We start from the raw sequence: 12,773 nt of genomic DNA on the forward strand, positions 1-12,773 counted from the left end.
AGGGAGAGTATTTTTTGTCGTTTGTCCCTATCTCTCTTTTTTGCAGATAAAATATTTTACATGAAGTTGGCATGATGAAGGCAGAACGTTTCCCTAGACACGGCCGTCTTTTCTTTACAGGATCTCTGTTTTTGTATCGAAATTTCGTATGCAAACTACATTCATGTAGTTGGCTCGTTTTACATAATTCCTTTCGACGGTTCGTTGGATGCTTCGTTCTTTCTTAAGATTTTATGTCGGTTTTCAGTGAAAAAGCTTATGATGGTTTACATTTTTGCAAATTATAGATAACATAGTTAGCTAACATTGTTAACCGTTAAACTGTTTTTCTTAGGGTACAGTTTTTCTATCCTCATATAACATATGGCCCGTAATTATATAATGGATTTTTGTAATTTTCTTAACATTTAAAATATGTTCAAAAATGATTTTTTTTGATTTGCATGTATGTTGTACGAGTAATGAGACGAATTGAAAATATCGACGGTTGGTAGGCTAAAGAACATAAAATTGTACAATTTATTTATTCATCCATTATTCCTTTGCAAGGTTGTCCAATTTACCAATCTATTGCCTGGAGGCTGCTTTTCAATATGTTTTCGATCAGAACACATCACGCTACTGTTTAACGGCAGTGGAAATTTATTTGCAAAGTATCGACTGTAAAAATAGATTTCAAATCTATCGGAACAAAATGCAACGATCAATAAAATCCGTGAAAACGACCAAGCTATCGGAAACTTGTTTTTCTCTGTATTGTCCTATATCTACGAATGGTGCGAATAACGATGATTGAATTTATTCATTTTTTTGCACGAATGAAAGCATTGCTCAATCGTATGAACAAGAAAAAATCCCATTTCGTTATCAAGAGCAGGATAACGTGGCATTTTTCAATTTGCTCTTTTTTCCTCTGTAGGGCGGAAAAGTAGAAAATCCGGATGTATTTTCCATTTTCCATTATACGACATACGTTTCCTAACCTTAGGGGACATACAGCAGATATCAATGATATATTTTCAATTAAAATTTCCGTCTGACTTATGGTTTCTACAGTCAAAGCTTTTATAACAATCACACCTGATGAATGTGTAAGGCAGACATTAGGGATCACTTTCAACGAAGCGGAAGAGACAAATGCCATCCTATGTAAATTTTAATTAGAGGATGAATGTTTCTATGATATGTGTCAAAGAAATACGATTACTTTATCATGAAATATTTGATTGATTAGAATCGCGTTGAAACATTATTATAATTACTGTAAGTAATTGCATATTTTCGATACAGTATCTTGGTGACTAGGTAATGCGTGCCATTTCTGGCCTACTAGACTTATTATATCACGTAACCGAATAGTCAATCCTTGCCATAGGGGAACAGTCCGGATGGGAATTTGCCGCGGTCTTGTAATTTGGGACCGGCACCGCTACCAAATACAATAAATTCTTAAGGCGTGTACACCAGCAACTTGCATTTCACGAGCAATTGTAACAATATTTCCATAGTACATTTCCATACATCGTACTAATGAAGTGATTTACTTTGACACATTTATCAAATAGAATACTCTATCCTTCATGTTACGCTACACGTTTCATTAATCAAACTCCAGTTACTGTTTCGATTTCCGTTCCAACATCCGGTGACAAAATGGCGACACATGTCCGAAGAAGCCGTATCGAAAATTTTAGGTCTACCGCTCAGAATCATTAAAGTACGATCATACCTTGTCATTAAAGCACGAAGGCACTAAGAAAGGGAAAGAAACTCTCCTTCGAAATGGGAAAGAAAAAGAATGATTGATGATTGATTATCATTGCTGCTAATCGCTGTCTGGAGGATGGATCTCCGATAGCCGTAGCCGGGTAGACGAAATGTGAAATGTGAAAAGAAAAATTTGGAAACCATCCCACCATGTGTGCCCTCTTTGCGCACCTTGTCACTTCTGGTTTGGTGGTTGTTATTTTTGCTTTTTTTTTATTGTTCTTGACACACTATTAAGAAATGTTCATTTTTTCAGTTCCGGTAGGCAGCTTTAATATTATTTAATGGTTAATTGTTTTTTAATTGTCGGAGTTTGATTTAGGTTCGCCTAAATTAAAATAAGGTTTCAAGCAATGACAAATCAACTCAGCACAGCGTTTGATTCATTATTTAAAAAAAGATTTATAGTCTGAACTGATTAACATAGCTCAACTCTAGTTTAAATGAGCAATACAAGTACGTGATCTTCTTTATATTTCGGCATGCAATATGCCTTCATTTATATAACTGTGTTATGCGCTGTTTATGATTTTAAAACCAGGAGAGATTCAAAACATTTGAAAATGGTAGCTGTTGATCAAATTGAAGTAATAAAGGAACTAAGCTGAATAGAAAGTAAATTAAATACTTGCAAACCATTTTTTTGTGTTTTACCTCATTTGTTTGCAAAATTGGTTCTGTGTCGTACATTTGTTTGTTTGCTCGCGTTCTTCAGATGAAAAGGTTGGCAGATGATGCATGATGTTGCCAAGGAGAGCGATAGAATAAGTATGCTTAACATTTCGTTCAGCTCTGGTTTGTTTTGTGTTTGTTCGGTTTTTAATATATATAGATTTTTTTCCTTTTTTCGTCATGCACTTCTTCTACTCCCTCGCATAAGATTAACTGAACCAGAGTTTAACTATTCAAGAAGCAGGATGCATTTCAATTCCCCCTAGCATAGGACATCCGCTATTATCATTGTTAGGAATCGAAAGACCACCACGACGTAGGCTCATCGGAACAACTTTGCCCTACACGGAGGTTTTTTTTAGTGGAACCTTGGCAAAACGCGTGAAGATTCCATTTCATTGTTCACCGCAAGAATATGAAATGGAGTACCGGTTTTACCTTGAGGACGTCACTTCGGCTCACCATCCATTGAAGCGAGTTGAAGTGTATGGGGTTTGGAAGAGTGAAACGATTCTCAGATGAGAACTCTTCTCGGTTGAAGGGTCTGGAAATTAAGCACAATCCAATCAGAATCTTGCTTTAGACAGTTAGGGGAATACTTTTTTATGATTTTGGTTCTGATTTGTTGAATTCTTCCGATGATGATATCTGAAACAAGCATCGTGTATGGTTGCTACAAGGATTGATCCTTGAGAAATCATGCAGTAATCAAATGTCTCATTTTCTTTGCTGAAAACAGCATCGTAAAAATTCATTAACTAGTCAAAGATAAAGGAAAATATATTTGTCTGTGAGCAATAGCCATATCACACACCAGCCACACCAGTTAAAAGGAAAAATTTTATAATAAACCAGGATTTATAAGTGTTGATACTGCCGTAGGTGCAACTGTTTAATGTGTGCGTGGTATGTTTGGTAGCATCATTCAACCGAAAACGAAATCGTTGTTCGCGAAACTCAAAAGCGCCAAATGGTTTTACATTTATGACTCGGTGTTTCACTGCTGCTGCTGTTGCTTGCCATCGGCAATGGGCCGTCTTTTTATGGGACTTTTATTAATTCGGCAACCAAGTTTTGAGCAGAGCAATCAAAACCGTAAGATTGGGTGGTCGAACTCGTTGTGATGGTATCCCCGCAACTTCATCTTTAAAGCCACAGTTCCTCTTATGAAAAGCCCACGGCGTCGCCCAAATGATGCTTTTGCGACGACTCGCAAGCGGAATCTTAATCCCAGTGTCGCCTTTTGTGTTTCCCGTAAGCGCTTCGCTCAGCCCGGCAGCTTGCTGCAAAGCAGTGGTTTATTTAAGAAAAAAAAGAGTAGGGCATCAAGCGAAAAGAATACGCATAAATAAACCTCCGATGGCGCAAATCCGTTGAAACAGCAAACCGCTAAAGGAATTCCGTTGGCGGAGGTGTACCCCACGACAGATTGGAGTCAGTGTATGGTATGTGCGCGATGATCTTTTCCATTATGCCGTGTTTTGTGATGGTCCTGGACATGGTAGCCATTTTTTTTATTGCCACTAATAAGAGAGACGCTTTTAAAAGTCACCGGCATGGTGAGAGCGAGTTTGTTGGATGGTGATATTTTTTATGTTCACAAAAAGATGTGAAACCTTTACAACATTCCGCGTCTTTTCTAAAGATTAAATCGGTCTCCATGCATTATGTTGAACAAGTTTTTTAAAAACAAATATTTCACAATTGTTTTTAAATCTGATTATAAATATACGGTTATTGTGCTCTAGTTATAGTGAATAATATTTGATTTTATACAGCTTCGGAACCTTATTTAATGCTTCGGAATCGATGTTCAATGGGGATATGTGCTTGTTAAATGATGTTTGTGTAATCAATAGATTGGTGGTATATTATATTCTTTAGATTCTACTTACTATATGTGTTCTGTGCATCCTTAGGTGAGCATCCATTGTAACTCTTGTGTGTGCGTTTTACGTTCCATTTTCTAAAGATTGAATTGGTTCTTGCCGTAGCTTTTAAACTCGATCTCACCAACATCAAACGAACCTTTGTCGGTAATCAAAGATTTCCCAGTCACGCCATTGAAGAAGCCAGAGAATGACGCGGTTATTTTTGAAGTACGTTGTAAAGAGAGCATGACGGGGGAATTGGGGGACAAAGAGCGAGAGTGTTTGGTGCGCGTCAGAGGTTCCAGCGGCGTCTTGCAGACGCAGTCCAGGAATTACCGTGCATGAAAAGCAGGCCGTTTTAAATGGGCAGGTGTTGTGTGCAATTCTGCTGCATCAAACCAGTTCCGCCGGACATTCACCCACTGTAGACCTACCCTGCACGGCTTAGCACGGCGACACGTAGCGCCCGACCAAAAGCCTGAGTCGCGTTTGCCGGCATGATATTAATTAATGATTTATGAACTCACCATCACAAACACCATCGCGAAGCTGAATACACGCTGCGATGCCACTTGAAAGTGCAATACCGAGCAACCGCGTAACAACCATCACTACCACCACCGACGTGTGGCCTTCTGCAAGTTGTCAACGCTTGTACCGCGGCCGTTCGTCGTTCGTGTTGATGATTCTGATTGTGCAGTCACTTCAAGGATCATCTATCAAGTCGGCGGGAAGCATCGCTTGTCTTTTGTTATTACTCGCTGTAGCCTTGCGGCGCCGCTGTTTGTCTCATGGGCCCCATAACGACTACAGGATCGACCGGTTGGAGTTGGTCTAGATGGGACCCTTCAAGGGTGAAATTTTTATTATGATTTCTTTGCTTATTTTTAAACCCGTTCATTGTGTTTCATAGACCCATCTATAATGTTTCACACTGTTCATAATGTTTATTTGGTATTTTCAGGATGCGGATGTCTTTCGTTTTTCATGTTTAATCAATCCAATTGCATAAAAATTACATTACTAGTTATAAGTTATGGTCAAGGCCGGAATATTTATTTTCCGAAAGCGATTATTGGTTTTCGTAACTATGTATCAGCTATAGCAAATTAAAGAAGGTTTTTTGAAAATAACAATTACCCAGTGTCTGTGGAATATTCATATTCAGTGCATATCGAGATTGTCATTTCTGATCGAGGACTACGGCTATTAGATGTAGGGTCGCAATATTTGATGTCACGTGATATTAACACATTATATTCTACTTTTTGCAAGAATACAGTTACTAAGCATTTTTTATTCTTTTGTTTACCTGCTGTTAGATACAATTATGTGAGAAGAAGGAATAAATAAAAAAAATGATAATAGAGAGTTAAAAGTGCAGTAAACATATTTTTTATAGAAATGTGATTAAATCTGTTATTCCATGTTGTGAATTCTGTTATTCCATGTCTTATTATACTTTACGAATGTAGAAAATTATTTAATTTTTTTTAGCTTGTTTATTCCCAGCTCATTTAATACAACTGTGTAAAGAAAAGACGACGGTTGTATAATTTGCTGTTGAATTGCAGATACCCAATCTGTATCTCAAATTTGCATATGAGAGCATATAATTTATTTATATGTTGCAAGCAAACGTCACTCATCGCCATAGGAACACTCAAGTGTCGTGAATATTTTGTTCGTCTTAAATGGTCAAAGACCATTTATAAAATGTGGTTTAAATCTTTTGCTATTCCTGAGTTGGTTTGATGCTGTTAAGTGTGTTGGTTTGATGGTCACCTTGTGTCTAGACGTCACGAAAAGATGATATTTATTTCGTAGCGATTACGAGACTGGCTGCGACTGCTGTATGACTATTTATTGATAGGAGTGAAAGTTATTAGAGTTACATAAGTTTTCTTCAATATTTTCGATGCAACATACCTTTTCACACAGTATCTCATGTAGCGATTTGCATATTTCTGTTTATTTTAAAAACTAAAACTAAAACTAAAGTAAATTACCTTGTGCTTGTATTCTATTCATAAAATGTCACAATAATATGTTTCATAGTAAGAACACATAATGAAGAAACTTATAAATGAACTGGCAAACCTTTAGTATTCTATCATCGGGTACTTTATTTTCTGAATGAAATGTCTTTAAAGAACCTTACCATAAATGAAGGAATGTTAGTATATCTATGTAGAGAGTTCATCTTCTTAGTTATTTCCTGATTTCCAACATAACGCCTTTTGTTCACATGTCTTTAAAATATGCACTTATATGTGTCCTGGCCAAAGAAGGGTTATCCGTCAATAAAAGTAGCGCAAGAAGAATAGCCGTTAATGGAGGCGCTTGTACTCTTGGAAATGATGACCATGTCTGTCTGTACGTGTGTTTCATAAATCATCGTTGGTAGGCAAAAAATAAGCGGATAGCCCACAAACCGTCAGTGAAAACCTTCCATTGTGTGACCAGAAGACCGCAAACCAAAGTAAGATTGTTCTTTCACTCATAAAAAAAACACATTTAAACGTCTCATTAGCTCTGCTTTTGCGGGCTTTTGTTTGCTGTGTTATTTATTTCTTTCATCATGAGTGTAAGAGATCACCTGTTCAACTTATGAGCCGGCTAGAAGCGTTATTCTGCGTAGAAGAACTCAACAATAACAATAGTCAACGAAAATTTGTTTTTTTAATCAATGCTCCATAGCAAGAGCTTTCATGTAATGGCACATTATGGTCAAGTATAAATAACTTCATACGAGTTTTAATCCCTTCCTCGTTACAATACCTTTTTCCTATGTTCTTAGCATCACAACATCATCAAAAGCATTTTACATAACTCCCTTCCCTACGCATGAAGTCTCTCATATTCAACTTATTTGTAGACGATAAAAAATAACCGTTATTAGTCATTGGTCATTGGTGATTACCACCTGATTACCACGATATTTCTAAAAGTTATTTTGTGCATTTCATCATAAAATTATGCTAGCAAAGCATTGAACCACAAAGTTATTAAATGTTTTTTTTTTTTCTCAAATCGTTGACACCATTTTAATACTAAATCGTTTTATTTACGATGCACGGTTAATGTGGTTGGCATCATCCGTCTTTCCAACTTTCAACTTTGGCGTCCGATTTCATCGTAATGTGACAGTAATTAGTATAACCAGGCGCCGACAAGATGAAGGGCGAGAGTTTTTAATCGCAAAAATGAACGTTGTAAAAAGGGAGGCTCGTAAAATGCACCCGAAAGCAATCTACTCCGGTGTCCTTTGGAACGAGTGGACACCGCAGAGTGTGTGGTAGAATCAATTTAAACCCAATCTCGCTCCGTGCCATTATCATTCATCGTTCTGGTACCATTAACACATCCATCCGAACGCTGAGGTGGATGTTAAGTGCACTTGTATTGTCGTATATGCGTCTCATATTTCATGTATAGTTTAAATTAAATACTTTCTTTTTTCTTTGTACCATGCACATGGTTTCCGGTGCATGTATATGTGTGAACTTCGGGTTTGAGCCTTATTTATTTTTTTTATTTACCACCATTGATGGTGAAACATCGATGTGAAATTTTCCATTACCCTTGTTATGGCCCACCATATTTTTTATTTGTTGATGTGTGCCTTAAATACTGACACCTCTTTACGGTTTATGATGAACATCAATCGTGGTTAATGGTCATAAGCAAATTAATCTGGACAAATTGATTTTAACACTTTTGAGTTTAATTATTTGTTTTTTGTCGTTACCAAAACTAATTTTATATTTAATCATTTGATAGTATTAACACGTTGTAAATAATCAGTTATTAGATTAACAACCCTAGTCAAATAGATTTAATACACATTGGGAAACTTCCAAGAAGCTGTGGTGTGGAAGGGAAATTTCCAAGAAGGTGTTAAAGGTAAATTGTTGTTAAGTTAAGAGCTAAATGTTGTTCTTAATTATCAACTATCTATATTCCTGAATAACCCCCATCTCTGAATTGCAACATTTATTTTTGTTGCGTATTGCGTGATATTTCTATTCCTGTTTATTACAGGTCCGTCTCACTTTCTTTCCTAAGGGATTTACTAACATTTTATTTTTATAGCCTACTCACGACTAAACCACTACCGGCTCTATTGTTTGTTGGGAATGACATTTTCGTGGCGATAACGATGCCCGGTAATGTCGGGATAGGGATATAATGCCTTCCCGTCGTCTGGACGATCCAGTCCTATGCTACAAAGCTGCTAAGTACTCGCTAGTAAAGGAGTATGCTGTACGAGTGAACCAAAACGATGATTGGACGTTACGGTGAAATTCCATCACGATCAGCCAATAAAGCAAGGCGAAAACAGGCGCAGAAATACTGTTCCACTCTGTTGGTGTACACCCCATCGAATGTGTAAAACCAAACTCCCATGCCGCAAACTATCCTTATGAGGTCACAATCATCCGACTGGCTTGAAACTGTACCGCGACGTGATTTGATTGAATCTGGTGAACGCGGAGTGACACAAACTGACAACACCCCAGCACCATCATCATCATCATCATCACCATCGTGATGGCCATCGTGAGAGTCGTGAGGATAGCATTTCTCGTCGACCAGCCTCATACAGACACACTTCCGCTTAACGTTTGATGTCGGCTGCGGTCATTTGTACAAACGAAATTGCAAAACTAAGTATGGCGCTCTTTGCGCCTTCATTACGATTCTCACAGTCTAATTGTACGGAGGTAATGCTTGGTACGATAATCACACTATCAAGTTCAATAAAACTTTTCAACTTAATATTTGTAAAGCGATGGAACGTAGCAGTTGCATTTGTAAAATAATTCATTTTTATAACCATTTACCCTCTTCAGTGACCAAAACATGGTTTATATTACAAATGGCGATCTTATTTTTGTAACATTTTATATCATTATATTATTTGAAGGTCTTGGTATTGGCGAATCCCGCAATTGTGTGAATTGTGTGAATCCCGCAAAAGGCATTTCAATTAAGAAGCAAAAATATATAAGTTTATTAATCTTTTTATGCATTTCAATTTCACATATATATTCTTAAATATTCCCGTCCAGTTACGGATAACTGAAGTTATAGAAATCTCGAAATGGCAGGCCTAGACGTAAGAATTATTACATTCATTGAAGAAACCAAGCAGTAAAAATTGTGTAGTTGGAATTAAAACTCTCTACAATTAAGCAGCCAGATACGCAATCCCGCAGTGAGACTTTACCTAATCACTATCTAAACTCATACCAGACGGGATTGTTTCGTCTCGCATTTCAAATCAATTGACATAGAATGTGGATGAATGCAACCATCTTGAAATTGTTAAAATACATTCCAACTTCGAGTGTGTCCGTTTACACTCATGTGTTCCCAAACATACAAGACTTGCCTTGTATGACTTTTTCCTGGCATAGGTGCTTACCATCGCAGAAAATATGTTATGTATTATTTATTGAAAATCAAAAATATTCACCAAAACTCAAACAAAACTAGGAAAGAAAACTTGAAACACATAAGAAAATATCTTGTTCTGGATTTGGTTGTATGTCGGCTTATATGTCTTCTCTCACAAACCTTTCGCTCGATCATCTGTAAACAATCCTTTTCAGGCAACGATCCACTTAAAATCTCTGTAGCATATTCGAGCTAAAAATCACTTGAAATTTAGCCAGTACCAACAGCGCGCAGTGGTTTCGTAATGGTTTTGCTTTCACTTCTTGCTGTCCCACATTCCAACAGTCTACCCCAGCATTGTGCATCTGGCAACTGGGATCGTGTGGTGTCTCATTCAGTAGTCGATCTCTATCCTATCCGCGTGTCACATCTCGTGAAGACGTCACGCCACATGAAGGGGCCCGAGGAATGTATGTTTTTTTTTACCGAGAGCCTCCACTTAAGCGAGAGGAATAGCAAAACACCAGAAGCACGACAACACCATTAGTGGATGTACGGCTAGGTTTGGAAGCTGAAATATGTTGTAAAATGTTGTTACTTCGTTCTTGCTTCAGTTGTATCGAAAGCAATCGAATCAAATCAAATGCTTCAGATTTTGTGAAACCTGGATGTGTGATCTAATGCGATGCAGTAAATTATTTAATTTCTCTCTCAACATTACTTGTGATTTATCGTACCAGTTGAATAAATAAGTTAGGGGTTTGTTAACAAATTCTTCAAAAAATCTAACCGTAGAACTGTTCAGCTCTAAATTATATTTAACCACATCATGGTCTTCAACTACAAAAATGTTTACAATATTTATTATCACATATGTTAGTGACAATGGTACCAATATTCTGTTGCAGTATTTCACGCATAATATGTTATGCTTCTTTCGACAATTTATAGTCGATTGTGTTCTTCGCGTTGGTGCATTTTCAAGAATATCCACATATTTTCTGCCTTGTCGGCATTATTTAAAAGGTTTAGTTTCGTACGTTGTTAATTTAGTTAGTCTTCTCGGTAGGATGCCCTACGAAGGTGGGGGATCTGCCCGTGGGGTGGAGACGAACCACAAAAATTCGTTCGCAAACGACATTTATCGAACCGTGAATGACACGAACGACTGAAACGACAATGCGCTGCATACACGGCGCAGTCTGGTGCTGACAAGCTATTAGTTTTTTCTCGCCGTTCCAGTTGCGTTGCAAGTTGATGGGGGTCTTTGTGGGAGCAAGCTGTCGGATTTTATTTTGGTAATCCATAACTCAACAACTTACTTGACCAAAAATACAATTTCGGTTGTTGAGAAATTATTTTTTGTTACGATTTTTCACTTACAATTATTTTGTAACGTAAAATGATATTTATTATTTAACAACGAGACATTTAGGGAAACACTGTACGTTGACACACAAGAGCCTTGTGGCAACTATGTTATACATTTATATTTTTTTTGTTAAATTTGATATTGAAATTTGTAAGCTAGTGATGCAGTTTCTATTTTCACCTAGAAAGCTGACAATAATCTGAACAAAATCTGTACAAACTACTTGAATATTATTTTGCAAGCTATCAACCTAATCATATCATAATGAAAGATACTGTCAGCAGGAAGTGGTTTTAAAGCCCTGACAGTTTAGGGTCAAAAACCTAACGTCGACCGTAAAATCGTTGGCCAAGAAACAGTTTTCGTTCTGTTTGTACGACTGTCTATCTACAGCACTTATATTTCGGGAGTGCCTCATCGGTACGAAAATCAGGTTTAATCCATGGAGATGAGAAAAAGTGTTGATAAAGGTTTGCAAGAATTACCTCCCATTTTGTGTGTATGTTGTGCTGTCGGAACTGCATACCAAATGGGGAATTTTGCTAGAAATACTTCAACCTTACCGTACCGCATAAAATGTGAAAATCACTTCTAATCCATATCGTTAGACATGCCAATCACGTACTTGGTATTATCCGCACAACTACACATACATGGTGAACTGCGCGATCCAGCAGCCATCCGGCTACAGACACAGAAATCCTGTTCCGCTAGTTTAGTATAACTCTTTTTCTATCCGTTTTCCACCTCTACCGTTTTTAGAGCACTACCGTATGTCGGATACCCTTTTACCTTTGCTGCTATTCGCATCCATCCAGTTCGCAGTGATTTTCAGCAAGCGATTTAAATATCAATTTAATCGATGTTTTTAATTTTTCACTTTCTGCTACCCATGGGCACATTTATCTTTTTGTGCCAATTTATTAGTCCAATTTATAATCTGACGTCTGATTGGGCTGTGGTGGGCATAACCCTAGCGATAGCAGAAGCAGGCATTATTGCCGAATTTGTGCTGCTCAGGAAATATGTTCTGTAATGGAAGCGCATAACAGTGATTTTGAGATCGATATTTTCACACCGCTGTTGTGGGGTTATACATCGAATGTTTGATAGGCAGAGGGTATATTTTTTTGCAATCGAAATTAATTGAATATTTCAATTAAACATATCGGGCACTCTGAATCATCCGCATGAACGAGTGGTTACGTGGCATGGAATGTTTGATGAGAAAAATGACGAAGTATGTTGAGAAGGAAAAAGAGAAAAGCATAAATGAATTGTGCATTTAGGTTTCCGTTTACGGGTTTGCATAATAGTGATCGATTGATTATCGGGATAAAAGCAATAAGCAAATGACGCAGCTGCGGGAGAGACTATATGCAGCAATTCATAACACGGCTAACGTATGCTAAACTTACTTACTTTCTTTTCTTATGAATAGTAATGTCGCAATTTAATCCTTTATTTTGCAATGTTACGAATTCTCCAAAAGATTACAAGCTACTCGTGTATATTGCCTTTTTTATTAATGTATTTCTCTATTTCTCTATTCTATCAATTCTATTTCTATTATTATTTCTATCGAACTATTTCGTAATACTCAGACCTGCATGCTTCAGAGAGACAGCTGCAGTCATACTTCATATCACTCAAATACTGTATGCAATTTTATGCATTTTGCGCGAGTC

At 37.2% G+C, this 12,773-nt stretch overlaps 1 protein-coding gene across 1 annotated transcript in view; it reads left to right on the forward strand.

Annotated features, from left to right (window-relative positions):
- Positions 1–12,773, forward strand: part of LOC128713619 (protein naked cuticle homolog) — a 45,086-nt gene that overhangs the window by 22,725 nt on the left and 9,588 nt on the right. The gene's annotated exons all lie outside the window — the stretch shown is intronic.

This window comes from Anopheles marshallii, chromosome 3 (assembly GCF_943734725.1).
Source record: "Anopheles marshallii chromosome 3, idAnoMarsDA_429_01, whole genome shotgun sequence".
NCBI lineage: Eukaryota > Metazoa > Arthropoda > Insecta > Diptera > Culicidae > Anopheles > Anopheles marshallii.